Source organism: Aquarana catesbeiana, linkage group LG01 (genome assembly GCF_042186555.1).
Source record: "Aquarana catesbeiana isolate 2022-GZ linkage group LG01, ASM4218655v1, whole genome shotgun sequence".
In the NCBI taxonomy this organism is placed as follows: Eukaryota; Metazoa; Chordata; class Amphibia; order Anura; family Ranidae; genus Aquarana; species Aquarana catesbeiana.
In genome coordinates this window covers 458439357-458460231 of record NC_133324.1, presented here as the reverse complement: position 1 = coordinate 458460231, position 20875 = coordinate 458439357, and the positions used below count along the sequence as shown (strand labels likewise).

Sequence of the window (20875 nt, the reverse complement as noted above, 5' to 3'; positions counted from 1 at the left end):
AGACTAGTAAAGAATGAACTTAAAAAAAATAAACTAAAAACACTACATCATTTGCCTAGACTCTTTTCACAATCCATGTATTATATATATTTACAAAATCTTAATTTTCTCATCTTCCTAGAGCATTTGTGATGAAATTGGATAGATTTGCTACTCCAAATTTCTCCCTTTCGATTCAGGGCTGTACAATTTGGGGGTTTCACACTGCTTTCTGTGTTAGAGTCAATGGTTCTAAAGACAAAGTAAAAAAAATGGTAGGACAGATGTCCCGAATGTGTACAGCCACACCAAATATCCATTTCTGTCATAATTTGCCATCTAGCTATCATTGATAGCTGAACTGTAGCAGAACAGTCCACCCACAGTCAGCATAGAGGAGTGTCAGGAAGCCTGATCCAACACAACATTTGTAGACTAAAGACTTATGCCCCATACACATGATCGGACATTGATCGGAAATTCCGACAACAAAATCCATGGATTTTTTCAGACGGATGTTGGCTCAAACTTGTTTTGCATACACACGGTCGCACAAAGTTGACGGAATTTCCGATCACCAAGAATGCGGTCACGTACACCACGTACTACGAGACTATAAAAGGGCAGTTCAGAACCAAGTACGGCACCCTTTGGGTTCCTTTTGCTAATCTTCGTGCTTTTTCAGACTCGTGGTTTTCAGATCGTTTTCTGCTTTTCAGTTTGTGCTTGTGGGTTTGTATCTGGTCTTCAGTGCGTGCAGCGAGTTACCCTTGACTCTGTCATTGTGTTCGTGTTCGTTCGTTACTGATTTTCAGGTCGCTCTTCACAGGCCTTGCTGTTCTTCAGTGCATTCTGTTACTTCGTTCTGAGCAGCCGACCGTTTTCTAGCCATGTTGCGTATACATACTCCTCATAGAGTTCGTGCTGTGCGGGGGCTTGGTGTTGGGGTCCTTACTTTGACACAAGCCCAGTCCATGAACAGGGTGGGGAGGAGTTCATGGACCAAGAATTGGTTGCTCCAGCATGACCAGTTCTGTCATATGCCTGACGATTTCAGGAACTTTCTCTGGATGACGGACCCCGTATTTCACCGTTTGTTGGCTTTGCTGACCCCTTATATTAGCAGGCAGAATACCTGCATGAAGCAAGCCTTCACTCCGGAGCAGAGGCTTGTCGCCACCCTGCGGTACTTGGCGATGGGGAGAAGCCTGTAGGACCTCAAGTTCTCGACAGGCATCTCCCCCCAGGCTCTGGGGATCATTATCCTGGAGACCTGTTCTGCCATCATTCAGGTCCTGCAGAAGGAGTATATTAAGGTAAGATTTTTATCCTTTAATATCAAATTTTATTGTATTTAATGTTTGATAATATATTGTATTTCTTTCCTCATTCCCTAATTACCATGATTGTAATATACTGTGAATGTCCCCTTTGTCCTCATGCATGCTGGAATTTTAGGTAATTTTTTTTTTGTCCTTCATACATATTTGCCTTCACTTACCTCCCCAGCATGCTCTCCTGGCCCTATATTCACCTCATGTAGTCACTTAACAATATATTTTGTCAGCTCCATAGCAGTGCTTTACCCTAAACACCCCCTAAAATGTGTAAAATTGTGATTTGTGCTTTAAATTCAGACAGAGTGCCAGAGGCTTTTTTTCGTATCCCAAAATCATTTGGAACCCTCCCTCCCCCCCAACTGCTAACTCAGCTGATACCAATCATCTATCTGCTGACTTTGCCAAAGCCATACACACTATAACCACCTCTTTAATGGTCAGATTTATGGATGAATTCCCCAAAGCATGTAGTGCAAAGTCCTGCCTGAATACTTGCAAATGGTACTGTTTAAAGTGTTTGTATCCTATTATTATCTTGATAGGTAATAGCAGAATGTCAAAATGTGCTTAAATGTGTACAGTGTGTATTTATCTCTTTGTATTATGACACTTCTTACCTGTCCAGTGGGCTGCCAATAGTGTAAGTAAGGAGGGGCTGGCCAAACTAATACACATTATTTAGGCATTCATCTGTCAATGAAGTGGAGGGGGTTACCTGTCCAAAACATATCCCCCCCATAAAATTTTAGAAATGGCCCATGAGGGGGGGGGGGGGATCTGATAGGTGGACCTTATACCTTTGTCTTTAAATACTCCCTAAAATAAATGTTATACTGATGTTGGCCAAGAATGTTTGTGTCTAATCTGCTTTCCATGTTTATGTGCAAAATGATTAATTTATTTTTCTTGTTTGACTCCACAGTTTCCTTCCAACCCACAGGAATGGCAGACTGTGGCCTCCCACTTTGCCCAGCGGTGGGATTTTCCTAACTGCGGAGGTGCAATTGATGGGAAACACGTTCACATCGTCCCACCACCCAACTCGGGGTCATATTATTATTATTATAAGGGGTTCAATAGTATTGTGATTTTGGCGGTGGTGTAGGCTACTTATGAGTTCCTGTATGTGGACGTGGGGAAGAATGGCCAGATGTCAGATGGAGGAGTCATCGCCCAGAGTTCTACAGGCGTCTCCAGAATGGCAGCTTGGACTTGCCACCTTCAGAAGACAATGTGGAAGGACTCCCATTCGTCTTCGTTGCGGATGAAGCATTTGCGCTGGGGGACCATCTTATGCGGCTATTCCCGATGAGGACCCTCACCCCTGACCAGAGGGTTTTTAATTACCGGCTGGCCAGAAGAGTGGTGGAGAACACGTTTGGAATCATGGCCAGCTGGTTCCGCCTATTTCTTACACCCATACACATGGCGGAGTATAAACTGAATCATATCATCCTGGCATGCTGTGTTCTCCACAACTTTTTAAGGTGAAATTCTGCCAACTATACTGCCTCAGTGGAGCCTGAGGCCGGAATTCATGGAAATGAACCAAACCTGACAGCGCTTGAGGCTGGCCATCCTGGCTTGCCCCCTCTAAGTGCCCACGAGGTCCGTCTAAGATACCTTGAATACTTTGCGGGTAGAGGGGCCATCAATAGGCCAGACAACGTCTGAGCCTTTTTTTCAATAAAAAAATTAGTTACCTACTAAAATATTTGCTGACATTTATTACTGCTTGTGTTTCTTTTAGCTGACCCTGAAAATGTGTGTAGTCCTGAAAATGGCGTGATTGTGTAAAATTATAAAGCACTGTTGGGTGTTATTTACTAAAGGCAAATACACTTTGCACTACAAGTGCACTTGAGACTGCACTGAAACTGCACTTGTAGTGCAAAGTGGATTTGCCCTTAAGAAATAACCCCCATTGTCACAGAAAACACCAATTTTACCACAACAAAAGTTTTGGAGCATTGAAAGAAGAATCCACACATTCTGGATTATCAATCTTTTTAATACAAGCACAATCCCATGTGCATTTATAAAAGGTTTTTAAAACAAACCAACATGTTTGTTGTATAACATTTTTTTGGGACACATTAATAAAAGTCAAAATGTCCATTTAAGGTCAAACAGGCATGTTTAAAACCAACACGAAATACACAAATCTGGAACTTTCAAAGTTCAACTTTGTTATAAATTGAAGGCAATATCAGACATGAGTACTTATGAACTGTGTTGATATTGCGTTCAGATGGGGGGAAGTCACCCCTGGAAAAGCCAAATTTTGAAGATGCACACAAATTGCAGAATGTCAACATGTGCTAGCTGCCATCACAGGGGATCAAGGGATGTGTTTTGTCAGGTTTGGTTCATTTCCATGAATTCCGGCCTCAGGCCCCACTGGGTGCAACCCCTTCCTCTCAGCTACTTTATTATTGAGGGAGGGGTTGCACCCCCAAAACGCCTACATTGATCTCCCGTGATGGCAGATAGCACATGTTGACACACTGTGCATCTTCAAAATTTGGCTTTTCGAGAATATGTAAAAAAATGTGAGAAATTTTTAGATTGCAAAAAGCACAAAAGAGGGAAGGGATTTGGAGGTGTTTTAAACTCTCCTTAAAACATCAATGATGTTCATTTTGTTTTGAACATCATTGATGTTTTTCTGGATGTTTTCCAAGTCCCTATTACACCCCATGATCTCCCCGATCAGGATCTGTGCACTTTCACTGGTGAAATGACCTGGATCCACAACATCACGATCACCTAAAAATATAGAAACAAAAACACACCATGTATTATAAATATGCCGCCATCCATCTCTTACCTGAGCTTGTGGTTGCAGACACTCACCTGTTGTGGTGACTATTTCGATTACGTCTCCCTCCTCCTCCTCCTCCTGTTGGCTTTGGGGGATTTCACCTTCTTCATGAGGTGGAGGGTCTGTTGTCTCCTCGGATGAGTGGTGTCCTCTGAGTCTTTTCTCCCCTATGTAAAAAAAAAAATTGGTATACTTAGCACACAGATATTTCATGCCAGAAATAGGAATATGAAATGTTGCTTGGAAGTGCCGTACAATTGTCTATTTTGGCAGAGTTCCAAGATGAAGAAATATTTTTGTCCTTTGTCAAGCTTGAATACTTACCTGTTTTGTACAAGCTTCACAGATGGAGACACCCCTATAGTATACACTGGAGCACCTGTGTGGGCCCCCTAATAAAAAGGGTGTTCTTGTGTCCCACACTAGTGCTCCAGTGTCCAGATGTGTAAACAGCTGCTGAGTGTCCTCTTCTTACACAGAATCTAGTTTGCATTTCATTCTAGTTCCAAACCCATCTACACAACAAAATTATTTTAAGAGAAGTAGGCTAGCAAAAATGTATTCAAATGCATATAGCCAAAACAATGGTGTTTTCTATGCCGAACGAGCAATGTTTCATACGAACGAACAATGTGCCCGTGAACATGAAAGTTGCCATTTAAAACTGTACAACAGTTAAGAAAAGCACATGGAGCAGCACGAACGTAATAAAAATAACGAACACAGGACAACTGTGCACACAGGATGAATTAGGAACACAGGACAACTACTTACTTTTTTGCAGCACTCTCCTGATCCTTCTGTACTGCTCATGCTCCCTTAATTTGAGGTCCGTACCCCAAAATTCCGGTGCAGACTTTTGACAACTTTCGCCATTATCTTGGCCTTTCTGACATTGGGGTTGGGGTAAGGTCCATATTTCCCGTCATAGTCGGCCCTCTTCAGGATGTCCACCATCTCCAACATCTCCTCAAAGGACATATTTGAAGCCTTAAATCGTCTCCTTCTGGATCCAGATGTTTCAGGCTCCGGGCTTTCCTCCTCCTCGTTGGTGTAATTAGAGCGCACCTGCTGTGTCTCCACCATGTGCTCTTCCCCACTGTGCCAAACGAGAAGGGGCAGGAAATAGACTAGAAAGAACGTCAGGGGTGGGCGGAGTTTCACGCATGCGCAGTGTATATAAAGCGCAAGACGCGTGCGTAGTACGTACGATCTGTGAGCAGAGGAAGGAGTATCGGAGGCGCCGATCGTGATAACGAAGGTAAGATTTAAAATTGGGCCTATACTGCTTCTAGATTGAGGCCTGTATTTGGACAAGTTTAGAAGACTTTAGGCTAACATTAGGGTTTGTCTGGTGTTGTGTCTTGCAGTGAAAATGGATCTAGTCAATGATCAAGACTTTATGCCAATCTTCATAGATACGTTCAGGGAGCTGCCCTGTCTGTGGCAGGTAAACCACCCCGAATATAAGAACCAAACAAAGAGGAAAGCAGCGCTGGATAATTTGCTGCAATTTGTGAAGCCGGTGATCCCCACGGCAGACATCACCTATTTGAAGATCCTAATTGGTGGCATGAGGAGCACTTATCTAAGGGAGCACAAGAAGGTCCAGGATTCCCAGAGGTCAGGAGCAGCAGATGACATTTATGTCCCCAGGCTGTGGTACTATGACAGACTGCATTTTCTGGCAGGTCAAACTGAACCCAGGCCAGCACTCTTCAGTCTTCCTTCCAGGCTTCCTTCCTCCCCAGCTGAGGCTTCTGACGTCCAACCTGAGCCTTCCAGGCAGCAACATGTGGAGGAGCCCAGCTTGAGTCAGGTATAGCATTCTTCTAAATATTTCTGGTTGTCCAATCAATGATGTTAAATAGATGTTAGTTTGGAGTACTAATTTATGATTGTGATTTAGGAACCAAAAACTAAAATGATGTCCCTTTTTCATACACAGGAAAGTCTCAGCCAGGTGGGGGCCGGACCAAGCAGGCTGCCCAATACCCAGTTCCCTCCCCTCCGCCTTCAAAGACAAAGTGGCAGGAAGAGGAGTAACCTGGAGGAGGCTGCAATAGGCCTATTTTGGAAGGCTACTGAGGCCATCAGAACACCCCACAGTGTGGAAGAGGATTTTGGTAAGCTAACTGCATGCAAAATGATGCAAATGAAGGAGGGCCAATGCCTCTTATGCGAGTTTGTAATTTTAGAAGCTCTAAATAAGGGGTTGAGGGGCCAACTCACATGCCAAAGCCACATTTGTGAGCTCACCCATGGTCCTCCTCCTCCTCCAGGTCCTACTCCTCCAGGTCCTACTCCTCCTCCTCCTCCTCCAGGTCCTCCTCCTCCTCCTCCACCTGCCACACCTCCAACACCAGAGCCACAGCCGGGAAGGAAGCGTGTAAGGAAGACCAGTGAGTGATGACCCTGGGTTCAGTCTGGTCTGGCAAAAGATGCAGGCTCTTGTATGACCACAGCCTGGGAACATACATGTCATCTGCTGCTTTCATGATCTCTTGGACTTCTGGACCAGATTGTACTCCCTTAGATAAGGACTCCTCAGGCCACCAATTTTGCTGTAAAATAATTGATGTGTGCCCTGGGGGTCAAAGGCTTCACCAATTTCTGATGTTTATCCAGGGTTGCCTCCCTCTTTGTTTGGTTCTGAGCCCTAATAAAGGATTTTTTGTTTTATTATACTCGCCTATGTGTGTTTTCCTTCAAAAAGGACAGTTTGTTTGTGAGGAGGCAGGTACATTTCTAAAATACAATGTGAAATTAACAAGAGACACCAACACCAAACAACCTCCTTGAGATTAAATAATACAAGATAATAATGGTGTTGTGGTAACTTGACACACCAAACACACACAAAAATATTCTGGAGTAAAAAAAAAAAAAAAGATCAAGCTTGAAAAAAATACAAACAAAAAAAAAATTATATCTTTTTGGTCAGATGTGACAAATCAAAATATATTGATGAAATCATGATAAATAATAAAGAAAGAAGTTTGTGAGTAGTATGTGTGAATATGAGCAGCAAAACTACTTCATTCTTCTAGCATTATAAAGAAGAAGAGAGTGCGCTGCATTAAACTATTTAAAACATTGCAGCCTGACGAAAGTGCTATATCCATTCCGAACGCTAATTTTACCAGACCGAGCTGTTCCGTCCCGGAATTTATTCTGAGCATGCGTGGCACTTTGTGCGTCGAAATTGGCCATGCACGGTTGGAATTGACGCGATCGGATTTTGTTGTCGGAAAATTTTATAGCCTGCTCTCAAACTTTGTGTGTCGGAAAATCCGATGGAAAAAGTCTGATAGAGCCCACACACTGTCGGAATTTCCGACAACAAGCTCCGATCGCACATTTTCCGTCAGAAAGTCCGACCGTGTGTACAGGGCATTACTTACATCTTTCCATGCAGTGGGTATAGAAAATAATCCCCCCCCCTTCTTTAAAAGAATCACATTCTGTTGCTTTGCAGCCTGAAATGAAAACAGACACAGTTTTTGCTTTATCCAGCTGTATTTACTAGTGCAACTTATAACATCCAAGTGAAAGATATAATACCAACATGTCAGAAAAAAATAAATAAAAATGAAAAACTGAATCACTGATTTGGAAAAAGTATCACCTCCCTTATGTCAGTATTTTTTTGGACAACATTTTGCTTTATTTACAGCCTTTAGTCTGTTGGGATATATCTCTACTAACTTTGCACATCTGGACTTTGCAATATTTGCCCACTGTTCTTTGCAGAACTGCTCAAGTTTGGTTAAATGTGATGGTGACCATTTGTGGACTGCAGTCTTCAAGTCATTCCACAAATTTTCTTGTACAAAAGGTTTTATTGAAGATATAACAGCAGAAAAGTACAAAAACAGTGATGGATACATCATGAATTAACATGCTTAAGGCTGCCGGTATCCGGCAGGTAGAGCTATTGTTCAAAGATTTAAGCCTGGACTCAGACAATGCAAAGCTGAGGTCCGGCCAACATACCAAGGCATATCCATATAAAATGATAAAAGAATAAAAAAAAGGGGAACAAGAAGAACCAGAAATAAAATAAAATCAGATTAAACTAAATAACCTCAAAGAGGATAACATATCTCTGAATGTAATAATTTGTGTGTTATATTAAATTTCCAGTCTATATAGAGTTAAGCCCGAGGGCCCGAATGAGAAGAAAGAGAGAGAAATTGAAAGTGGGGAAAAGAGGGGGGAAGAAAGAAAGGGGGGACCCTGGGGTGGGGGGAACGGAGGCTCATTATAGGGAAAGGAGCGTTAAATCAAATCTTGATGGGCGATTGTAAGTCACCCAGGGTTGCCATATCCTGAGGAACTTATCATGTGTGTCCAGCAATATGGCCGTAAGCTTCTCATTTACCATGATATCATTGAAACAGTTTTTAACTGCTTCAAAACTAAGGTTTGGGGTTTTCCAGGCCCTTGCTATGGTGAGTTTAGTTGCAGTGAAAATCTGTGCTGCTAACTGATGTTCAGGACGAAGAAGTTCTGCAATCGGTTTCCATAAAAGGGCCTCAAAAGGGTCCCGCTTTATGTTGGTATTAAAAAGATTGCGTAATAGTGCATACACTCTAACCCATAAGCCCCGTACACACGGTCGGATTTTCCGACGGAAAATGTGTGATAGGACCTTGTTGTCGGAAATTCTGACCGTGTGTAGGCTCCATCACACATTTTCCATCGGATTTTCCGACACACAAAGTTTTACGTTACTGCGTTTAGAACGATGTTCCGACAACTTTGTGTGACCGTGTGTATGCAAGACAAGTTTGAGCCAACATCCGTCGGAAAAAATCCTAGGATTTTGTTGTCGGAATGTCCGATCAATGTCCGACCGTGTGTACGGGGCATTAGTCTGCAGACCCTGGGACAGGTCCACCAAATATGCGCCATTGTGCCCTCCTGTGAGCACCCATGAAAACAGAGGGGAGAGTAAGATGGGATGAAGCTTGCTAATCTAGCCAGGGTATAATACCATCTATAGAAGACTTTGTAAGCGTTCTCTAAAAAGAGAACGTTCTTAGAGCATTTAGATCGCAATAGTCATGTTATGCTAATCCTCCGGGTCTAATTGTTTCCCAAGCTCGGCCTCCCATTGGAGATGGTAAGGTCTCAATGGTGTTGTCTTAGAATTAATTATAGCGGTATATATTAGGGAAATCAGACCCGGGGATTGGGGGAGTGATCTACAAAGGCTTTCAAATGGAGTTATGGTAAAGGGGGCGGAATGGGATGTTGTAAGCTGTTGGAGAAAATGTCTAATTTGCAGGTAACTGTAATGCTCCCTAAGGGGGATATCGTGAGAGGAACGTAAGGCCGCAAAAGAAAAGATCTTGGTTGGGGTGAAAAACGAATGGATATCTATGAAATCATGGTCGGACCACCACTTAAATTGCAGTGGATTATCACAACCTGGTTGAAATAAAGGGCAGTGGAGGAGACGAAGTAGTGGGAGATGAGGAGAAATTAGGCCTGCTGAGTATTTAACCGCATCCCACAGTTTGAGGGAATGAGCTAGACAGGGACCTATGGTAGGGGGGCGATGTGCTTTAGGAAGCCAAGGAAGAGAAGCTAGGGGCGTTGGGTGTGCGTCGACTAAGTCAATGGTGGCCCATAGTGGCATTTGTTGCTTTTCATGAAGGTGAGATAATGGGGCGATACCCGCAGCTATATAATATGCTTGCAGATTACGAACTGAAAGGCCACCATTGACTTTGCGCGCGTAAAGCACTTGTCTCTTGATCCTGGGCCTCTTGGGGCCCCATATAAACTTCATAATTTTACGTTGATGTATTCGAATGATATGGGGGGGCACTTGAACTGGCAAAACTCTAAAATAATAGAGCAATTTAGGGAGGTACGTCATGCGTACCGTCGCTATTCTGCCAAACCAAGAAATCGGAAGTGTGGACCAAGAGGAAAGCATAGCCTCCAGCTTTCGGAAAAGCGGGGGAAAATTGGCTTGATATAAGCCCGAGTACTTCGGGGTAAGTTTAATACACAAATAGGGTAATGAGGTTAACCACTGAAACGAAAATGCCGACTGCAGGGCTTCTAATTCCAGGGGCCGAAGGTTGATATACATCGCCTTAGATTTTGCCGGATTAATGGAAAGGCCCGAAAACGAGGCGAAGAAGTCTAAGAGAGAGAATAAATTGGGGAGGGAGATAGTAATGGGTTTAGTAATGGTTAATAAAATGTCATCTGCAAAGAGGAACAATTTGTGCACGGTGCCTGCTATTTCTACTCCTAAAATATCCGAATGAGAGCGTATGGCCTCCACCAGGGGTTCAAGTGCTAGTATAAATAGAAGGGGGGAGAGCGGGCATCCCTGACGTGTTCCCCTCTTAATAGGGAAAGTAGGCGATTCATATCCATAATAACGCACTTTAGCCTGAGGGGAGAGATATATGGCTGAGACCCACCCCAAAAAGGAGGTGCCAAAACCATAGTGTGTGAGGACCTGTGTCAAATAGGGCCAGGATAAGGTATCGAAAGCCTTATTAACATCTAAAGAAAGAAACATTGTCTCCAGGGACCTTTCATGTGCTATATGTTGGATTTGGAGGAGTCGTCTGATGGCATCTCCTGCCTGTCTGCGGGGGACAAATCCCACCTGATCCTTTTTTATCAGGCGCGGTAGAAAGGAATTCAAACGGTTGGCCAGAATTTTTGTCAATATCTTCATGTCAATATTAATTAAAGAGATTGGCTGAAAATTTGCCCAGGAAGAATGGTCTTTGTCTGGCTTAGGAATTATGATAAAAGTGAATCATTCATCACCCAGGGAGCCTGTTGTGGTTTGTTGAGTAGGGAACGACAGACAGTTAGAACCGGATCGTGGTCTGACCAAGGGACTGCTAGGATCGATACCGAATCTATTAAAGGGAGAGGCTTCCGTAACATAAACGAATGGTCGATTCCAGAGTGAGAGTGATGAGGATGGGAATAGAGGGTGTAGTCCCTGCCCATGGGATGAAATTCTCGCCATAAGTCCACTAGGTCTAGATTTTGTAGGGCCCGCAAGAACTTTTTTGCCCCAGGAGGGGGGCCTTTATGACCCGCCGGGTACTTATTGAGTGTCACGTTCGAATCACCCGCCAACAGGAGGGTGCCTTTCTGGTAAACCTGTAACAAGGAACAGACATGAGACAGAAATGGGCCCGGATTGTCGTTCGGAGCGTAATAGGTCATGATGGTTACTTCATTATCCTGAACAGAACCCTGTAATAGAAGGTACCTGCCATTAGGGTCAGCTATCTGTATATCGCATATGAATGGGACCGCCTTTCGTATAGCTATAAGAACCCCTCTTAGTTTAGTAGGACCGTTAGTTAAATAGTCTTGGGGATAACTTGCTGCAAAATATTTGGGGCAGGAAGAAGAGGAAGAAGAGGAAAAGTGAAACAGGCTATGTCTATTTTTTGTTGCTTAAGGTATTTAAAAAATTCATGCCCTGAACATTCAGGGACAGCCAGTGAAGGGTCATTGGGACTGAGTTATAACGCTATGGACTACTCTATCCGCACACCCCAGGGGCCGAGGGAAAGGAAAGGGGGGGGGGGAAGAAAAGCAAGAGAAGAATGGTAAAAGCAAGAAAGAGCATAAGGTATGAGAATACCGAGAACTCTAATTAGAGTATGTAGTGAATACATTGACGTATCTTGCCGTGGGCGATTGGGCCCACAATGGGGTGAGGCCACAGCCAAGACAAATACCTTAGCTATGTGCCAACCCATGGGGGGAGCAGTGGTCCGTCGGAACCACCGGCCTATAATGAAGATAATTCAAACGGACTAAGTGAAGTTGACATAAAATTTAAACAATCCTTAAAGATAGCAACAAAATAAGCAACATTAAATGAGTTACAGTATGAGAAGCTCAGTGCAAGCTTGACCCCTGAGGGTGTGGATGCAGGGGCCCCCCCGCCTCCCAGGGATGACAGCCACAAGACCGTCTCCCCCAGGAGGCGAGGCGGGACCCCACACTCAAGTCAAGGCGCCAGCCCTGTCACTCCACTGAACAGGAGCAAAGGGACCCGGCGAGTAAACAAATCAAACAAACAACCTGCACAACCTTCAGTGGAGGCATGACCCCAGCCTAAAACCATTCACCCTTTACCCCCCACCCTACCAGGCTTTAAGAGTAATTTGCTTATGTCTGATGAACCCTCTAGTCCATGAGGGCTACCAGCAATATAGAGGTAGTTCAGGGGGCAAGCTGTTGTCGGAGACCCACCAGGGGATATCATGTGGGGTGGTCCATGCCCCAGACCGCCATCTCACAGGTGGGGCAGTCTATGATGGGGCAATGACGCCCCCAGCAACTCTACAGTCAACTCGATAGGGCAAAGGTACGGCAGGGGGAGGTCCTCCAGAACAAGCAACTGAAATCCTCAAGTTAGATTGGAAGTTAGAACTCAGAACACTAACAGTCAGTGACACACCAAATCAGACGGCCAAGAAAAGTGAACTGCACATCATAGAAAGATAAAGGTTTTCATCCATTATTAGCTGGTTGGAATCGTTGGGCCTGCAGGTCACGTGATGCTTGAGGGGGTTTACGAGGAGGCCTAGAGGGACCCGGTTGAGAATGTGAAGCCTGGGCCTCAGCTTGGGATAGAGGGATATCCAATTGCAGATCCTGGAGATGTTGTTTTAGGCCTGATGGGGAGGTGGCATGGAACTGACGACCCTGGTGGGAGCAAGAAAGTTTAAAGGGGAACCCCCATCTGTACTTGATCTGATTGGATTGCAGAACTTGGAGGTAAGGCTTGAGACCTTGGCGCCTGGCAATGGTGACCGGCGAGAGGTGATTGCCTTGAAAAGAGATATCCCGTTGCTCTCGAGCAGATTGTAAGAGTTTCTCCTTGGTCTTATAATAGTGGAATTTGATGATAACATACCTTGGGGGGGCCTTCGGAGGGTTTAGGGGCCAGTGACCGGTGAATGCGATCAAACTCCAGCCTTTCCTCCGGAATCTCAGGGGCCAGTTCTTGAAAAAAAAGCGGTGGCTGTTCCTTGCAGGTCCGTGATCGTTTCAGGGAGTCCGCGGATACGAAGGTTATCCCTGCGTGCCCTGTTTTCCGCGTCCTCTAATTTATCTCTGAGAGCGTCCAATTCTGCGGACATTTTGTCTACCTCCTCCTCATGGCCCTCCAGCACAGTGGTAGCCAGGTCCATTCGGTGCTCCAATTGATTGGTGCGGTGGCCTATCTCTTTAAGACCTCAGACCAAGTCCGAGGAAAGCTTTCGGGAGGCAGCCATTATCTCATCTCTTACAATGCTGCGGAATTTGGCCAGCATAGCATCAGGGTCAGCAGGGTGGGGACTTATACGATCCGTGGGGAACAGATGAAGGCTTTCAGCAGGAGATCCCTGTCCCAAATCAGAGAGTTGCGAATCATCATCAGGTTCTGGAGGCTCGGGCGCCATCTTAGCTCTGCCTTTAACTGGGGCTGGGGATTTGTTGCTGCTCTGCCTGTTTTTTAGCTTGTTTTTTGTAGAGCGGTACATTACCGCTTGCGGCTCCAGGTATTCCTCTATCTCTTGTGGAAGAGCGGTCTCCTCCTTGTATTTTCTATGTCAGATTAGGCCGGGTAACAGTTTCCGACGGCGCGGAGTGGAGGAATCAGACGTCCATTACCTTCACTCACGCGTATGCGCCCCCCTCAGGCAGTGTTTTACATAGCAAGAGAAAGGGCTCCATTAAACATGATGAAATCATTGATCAATAGCCCTGTGGGCTTATATAGTGTTGGTGGGGGGGTGACTATTAGGGCAGGTGGTACTTTAAGCCCTGTGAAAAAGTGTGCAGCCGAGTGACAGTAAAGAAAAACGCTTGAGAGTCACTGGAGTACCAAGATGGGGCCCGTATCTCAGGGCCACTTAGTGCTAGGAACTCCAGCTTTGGATATGTTGTGGTATCAGTTCCCCTGAGATACGGGGCCCCCCAAAAAATGAAACTTTTTGCTGCAGAAAAGTGCTTGACTCGAGTATAAGTCGAGGGGGGCACTTTCAGTACAAAAAAAGTGCTGAAAAACTCGACTTATACTCGAGTATATACGGTACTTAGATGTTTATTTTATTAAAATAGTTACAGTGCCATCATCCATTTTCAGAAATAGAAGAGTCAATGTAAATGAAACAGTGTGTGTTTAGTATCACTTTACCATTTTGCTGTATTTGAATGAAAATCATACTGTGACTGGAGTGCCAAAAAAAGTGCTCTACTGAACCAAGAAACCATTCATTTAAATGTTCTTGATAAAAGAGTACAGGTAATTCAATGGTGTTTTGTACTGCCTATGGAGAGGTTTATTAGACTGCACAAAAATGTACAGTACTGTGCAAAAGTATTGGCAGGTGTGAAAAAAATGCTTTAAATTAACAATGCTTTCAGAAATAGAAGTGTTAAAAGTTTATTTTTCCTCAATTAACAAAATGGAAAGTAAATGAACAGAAGAGAAAGCAAAATCAAATCAATATTTGGTGTGACCACCCTTTGCCTTCCAAATGGCATCAGTTCTTCTAGGTACACTTGCACACGTTTTTTGAAGGAACTCGGCATGTAGGTTGTTCCAAACATCTTGGAGAACCAACCACAGATCTTCTGTGGATGTAGGCTGCCTCAAATTCTTCTGTCTCTTCATGAAATCCCAGACAGACTCAATGATGTTGAGATCAGGGCTCTGTGGGGGCCAACCAACTTTTGGAGTGCAAGGTCTGGTGGATTTTTGGATTTCAGACCCACATTCCCTATGGTCTTAATCGCTGGCAGGATCTGGATTAGTATTCGAGATATATTCCAATCCTGGTCTCTACAGTACTCACATCCAAGTTTTCCCATTTTGGTTTGTGTTATCAATTTTGTATCTATATAAATCTATTTATAGTGAAATCCTTTTTTACAACAACTGATGTTTTGTTTTTTGTTTTTAGCTAGATGACAGTAATTCTTACATCTTTGGTACTCCATGTTTTATATGCATTTTTCTATTGCGTTAATGGTGTTTGATTTTAACTTATCCTTCCCTCACTCCTCCCATTTTTTTTAAATATGCGACTTTGAATTTTTATTTAAAGGTGTCTGTGATTTTAGCACAATAGCCATGATTAAGGCCTGATCGGCTGAGACGCACATTTTTTTTTAATGCCCATATAACACTTAATAAAAGATAACCGCATGCTGCTACCTACCGAAGTCAACTTTTGACTAGTAGTACATGTACAGTATAAGAATATTCAGAAGAGAACATGTATGACCATCTCAAACTTGCCCCTTAAAAAATACATTAAAAATAGATAAAAAGTGCTACAAAAAATTATAACATATCCTACTCCTGTAAAAAAACATGATAGCACTTTCCAACAATGTCACTCGTGCATGAATGTTCAGTGCCCTTTCAACTATTTTTTATTCATATAACTGATATAGGATTATATTGTTCAGGTATACTATCTAATGTAAGCTCCTTGGGGGCAGGGACTAATGTGAATGTATAATATATATGTAAACGCTGCATACATTGATGGCGCTATATATATACCTGTAATAAAAAAAAAAAATAATGTCTTATCAAAGTCAGTGATGTAAGCAGGGAACCATTGGGAGCCACTTCATAGTTCCCTATGTCCCACAAATTCTTTTTTGGCAAGACCTTTGAGATTAAAAAAAAGGAGGCTTAACCTTCTTTAGACGTTAGAGCAGTAAAAATGTAGAACTCCCCAAGAAGTGGTACTAGTGTTGACAACTTCCAAAAAAATTCTAGACGTCTTCCTCAGGAGATAGAATATTCAGGGCTATTGTTAGAGGATAAAAATCACACACGCATACACGTAGATTGAACTGGAAGGATGTGTCTTTTTTCAACCTTATAAGCTATGTAACTATGTAACCTCCTCTGCTTCCCCAACTAAACACTGGGATGTTAGGGGCATTAAGGTAATGGTCCTCTTCGGATTATCCCGCTGGGAATCAGAAGAAGATTTAACAATACGGTTTACACTAAAATTCTAATTGAAAAATACTATTGAAAAATAAAAGCATATAATAGAGCATTTTTCAATACATCCATATTTATGTATCACACTTGGGTGTGTATATTTGGTATTTTTTTTAAATCTCTCTGTAGTGACTTTAAATCTATTGACAGTACTGTACATATTGCATGTTACTATTCATTTAGGCAGGCATCTGATTAAAATTCTTGGCTTGCATGCAATATGACTAATTATCTACATGCATATGTTTCCAAAATAATTTGTTAGTGATCAATCATGCAAAAATGTAGAAGCAATCTTATGAAATATAATTATCGCATAAAACTTTGATTTGATACAGCAGGCTCCATATCACAAAACATAAATATCGTTAAGACTTTCAAAAGCAGGATTTGTCAGTTAAACAGTAGAGGTGGTATAGTGTCCTGGTGCGGATCGCCAACTGACAATTGTATCATGTTAGCATCATAATACACCACTCACAATTGTTACATAGTACCCTGTATTTGTATGATTTATACCTTATCCATGGTTATCAGACGTGGATACAGATTGTTTTTCTTTGTCTCTTGAGAAATGTTCTGTATTAGACATATACAGAAGCTTCAGGTCATACTATCTGTTCTGGCAAGTGTTATTGCCGGCATAAATTGGTACGTTATAAATGAGTCCACCAGGCTGTATATTTCAAATGCTATAACACTAATCAATGTTTTATTTGCTCTGGTCATAAACTGCACATAAACACCGCTTAATTCAATCCAAGGTCACTTGATTCATGTAATATCGTGGAATAAGTAACCTTCAAGCAAGGGATGCTGTAGGATCATAACAGCTATTCTGCCTGTTATTGAGGATTAATGCTGAGAGCAGACAATAGACATTTGCAGTGAGCCATGGTGCTGAGAAAATTGGCATCTACTGCTCTTGCTCTGCAGGTGCCTAAGACAGAATATGGAAGGCAGTTATATCTACAGGTTGTTATTGTGCGTCTCCTTCATTTTTTTTTATACCTTTATTATTACAGTAAAAAACTTTTATGATTGTTTTCCAAAAGTCATATCATTTACCTTGTATGCATGCATGCATACAAAGAAGGATTATTTAACAAATAAAATGTATTTTATTTTTAATGGTTAAGGTATTACAATATTCACCAAGGTGATCTGGTTACCTTGAAAATCAGCAGGGTATCCTGGGCTTAAGCCGCAACATACACACATTATCCTACAGCAAGAGGTAATTTGAGGCCAAGGCATACTTTTTATATTACAGCAAAGATAACCTACATAATCAGTCTAGACTATGGAGATTAGGTAGGACAAAGAGGATGCCGGATAGAGAGGCATTAAGCATTAAAGTGGAACTTTCAATAACTTGCATGAATTCTCTGCATGAATAAATTCCTGATATGTCACTACATTCAGTAATAAAAAAAAAAAAAAAACTGTTCCTTTCTTTATTATTAAAAAAGTCTTTATGATATTAAAACCAATTTTTTTTATTAAAATAAAAAAGACGTTTATACTTAGTTGCTTTGCTTAACTACTTTGCGACTGCCTGCTGTACATATACTGTGGCAAGGCGGCTCTATTACGCAAAATCACGTACCCGTACATGATTTTGTCAATGGCCACTGGGGGGGGGGGGGGGCGGCGTGCGGCGCCGGAGCCGCGATCGCATGCTGATTTGCCGCAGGACAATCAGGAATACGGATTAGAGTGTCCATGTAGTGAGCCCATTCCCCCACACAGTTAGAAACACGCTGAGGGAACACACTTAACCCTTTGATCTCCCCTGATGTTAACCCCTTCCCTGCCAGTGTGAATGAATGAATGATTTGTAGAGAGCTGCAAATGCGAACTGAATCGCCTCAAGGCGCTATATGCGTTCTATGTTGTCAGCTTTTTAGAAAAGGAAGGTCTTTAGTTTTTTCCTGAAGGCCTGATGGTTTTCTTCCATGCGGATGTGGGTCGGAAGAGCGTTCCATAGTCGAGGTCCTTGGACTGCGAATCTTCGTTCTCCCTTTGCTTTGTAGCGGTATTTGGGAATGATGAGAAGGTTTTGGTTAGCTGATCGAAGACCGCGATTAGGTGTGTAGTGTTTTATTTTCTCCCGGAGATATAGCGGAGCGTTTCCTTGTATGCATTTGTGGGTGAGGCAGAGGGTGTTGAATGTGATCAGATTCTTTACGGTTAGCCAGTGTAGGCAAATAGGTAAATAGATTCCCAGGGTTTTTTTCCTGTTAACAGTCTTGCCGCCGTGTTTTGGATGAGTTGCAAGCGCGCAAGCTGATATTGGGGTATTCCTATGTAGAGCGAATTTGCGTAGTCGAGTCGGGAATTGATGATTGTTCCCACAACTGCCGCTTTGTCCTCTTCTGGGATGAAGGGGATGAGTCTACGTAGCAGGCGGAGGAGATGGTGGGATCCGCTAACTACTGATCCTATTTGTGCATCCATTGTCATTTCTGAGTCAAAGATGATTCCGAGACTTTATATCGCATAAAAAAAAAAAAAAAACGCAGAGGTGATCAAATACCACCAAAAGAAAGCTCTATTTGTGGGAAAAAAATGACATAAATTTTGTTTGAGTATAGTGTCGCATGACCACGCAATTGTCAGTTAAAATAACGCAGTGCCACATCGCAAAAAATGGCCTGGTCATTAAGGGGGTAAAACCTTCTGTTGCTGAAGTGGTTAATGGTATTGCACAGAGCAGTACCTTACCTCCTCCTCTGTAGACCCCTGCCAGAGCTGGCCCCCATAGCAAGCCATATGTTATGGGGCACCTGTGCGGGTGCACTCCCAAGTTGGACTGTGTGTATCCATAGACACACACACACTGCTGCTTGTCCATGCCCCTTGCTCCCTCCTTACAGGATTTGACTGACAGCCCATGGATCCTGCTGCTGCCTGTGTCTCCTTTGAGACCAGGTAGTGAAGGCAGTCCTGCAGCCAGGACAGCACTGACAGGACTGACAGTTTCAGTGCGAATACAAATTTGGACGCATTTCTGTTTTTTTGGAGATTCAGATGTGTCTTTTTTTTTTTTTCCGGGTGCGGCGGGCAACAAGATTGAAAATGTATTTACATGGGGGGAGGGGGGCACTGTTTTTTTTATTTTTTAATAAATGGATTGTCAAAAACTGTTATGGAATTTGGAGGGGACCCAACACCATTTATTTTTAACATTTTTCGATTGCCGTCAATAATATAGTATTACCGGACATGTAAATGTGATTTCATGCATTGTTTTTTCTTAAGAAATGTAACTTTGCTGCAGTGTGTTCTATACATGATATACTGTAGATGTGCCACTTTATAGGCAGACTAAGGGGACCCACCAGACATGATATTTAAAGGAATTTTTAATTTGTATTGTTTCATTTATTATAAATTGACCCGTGGTTGCAATTGCTGGCCCGGCTATTTAGAACAAAAATAAAGGAAGAAACGGCATTGGGCCCCCCTCCCAAAATCCATAACAGACCCTTATTTGAGGAGCATGCAGCCTGGCAGGTCAGGAAAGGGGGGGGGGACGAGCGAGCGCCCCCCCCCTCCTGAACCATACCATGCCACATGCCCTCAACCCCCCACCCCAAAGCACTTTGTTCCCAAGTTGATAGGTACAAGGGCCTCATCCCCACAACCGTGGCAGTGGTTATGGGGGTCTGCGGGCAGGGGGCTTATCAGAATCTGGAACCCCTTTAACAAGGGGGCCCCAGATCCTGTCCCCCCCAATGTGAATGAGTATGGTGTACACAGTACCCCTACACATTTTGATTACATGACACTGGAAACGAGAACTTAGGAGTGGAGGAGAGTCTAAGGAGACAGGTTTTTTGTATGAGAGATCAACCCTCTATCTATGTGAATCACACATAGATAGAGGGTTTTAAGCTGTGTGATATTGTGATGATTGTATTATTATAATTACGTACTATTTGCACTAGGGCTGTTGAAATTAATCGCCGAATCGATGCATAGGCAGTTGACCGTCCACGATTCGGCATCGATGCTGTAGCCTTAAGGCATCTTTAAGGATGACGTCATCCTCGCGCCGTTCCCTGCCTCCGAAAGTAGCCGAAGCTTTCGCGCCATTCCGAGTGGAGCCGAAAGCAGCCGAAGCTTTCGCGCCGTTTCCTCCTGACTCCCGCTGACGTCATCCCCCTGTGTCGCGGCTCAAAGAGAGGAGACTGCAGCAACGCTACAGTGTCCGTCCGAGCTCCTCGCATATATGAAGTTGGCTCGGCAAGTTGCACCCGGCCCGCATAATACAGTGCTCAAATCCCATGTGAGGTATCGCTGGTATCGTCAGAGCGAGAGCAATAATTATAATTCTAGCACTAGACCTCCTCTGTAACTCTAACCTGTGGTAACCGTTATTTTTTTTAAAAGTGTCGCCTTTGGATATTTTTAGGTACCGTAGTTTGTCGCCATTCTACGAGTGTGCGCAATTTTAAAACATGACATGTTTGTTATTTATTTACTTGGCGTAACATCATATTTCAAATTATACCAAAAAATTTAGGTTAACTAAAGTTTTGCTGTTTCGTTTTTTTTTTAATTTATGAAAGTATCTTTTTTTTCTCCCAAAAAGTTGCATTTAAAAGACCGCTGCACAATAAATTAAATACAGTGTGACATAAAATATTGCAACAATCGCCATTTTATTCTCTAGATTCTCTGCTAAAAAATATATAT

At 43.0% G+C, this 20875-nt stretch overlaps 1 protein-coding gene across 3 annotated transcripts in view; it reads right to left on the bottom strand.

Annotated features, from left to right (window-relative positions):
• SVEP1 (sushi, von Willebrand factor type A, EGF and pentraxin domain containing 1) overlaps positions 1 to 20875 on the bottom strand; it is a 486322-nt gene that overhangs the window by 140543 nt on the left and 324904 nt on the right. The gene's annotated exons all lie outside the window — the stretch shown is intronic.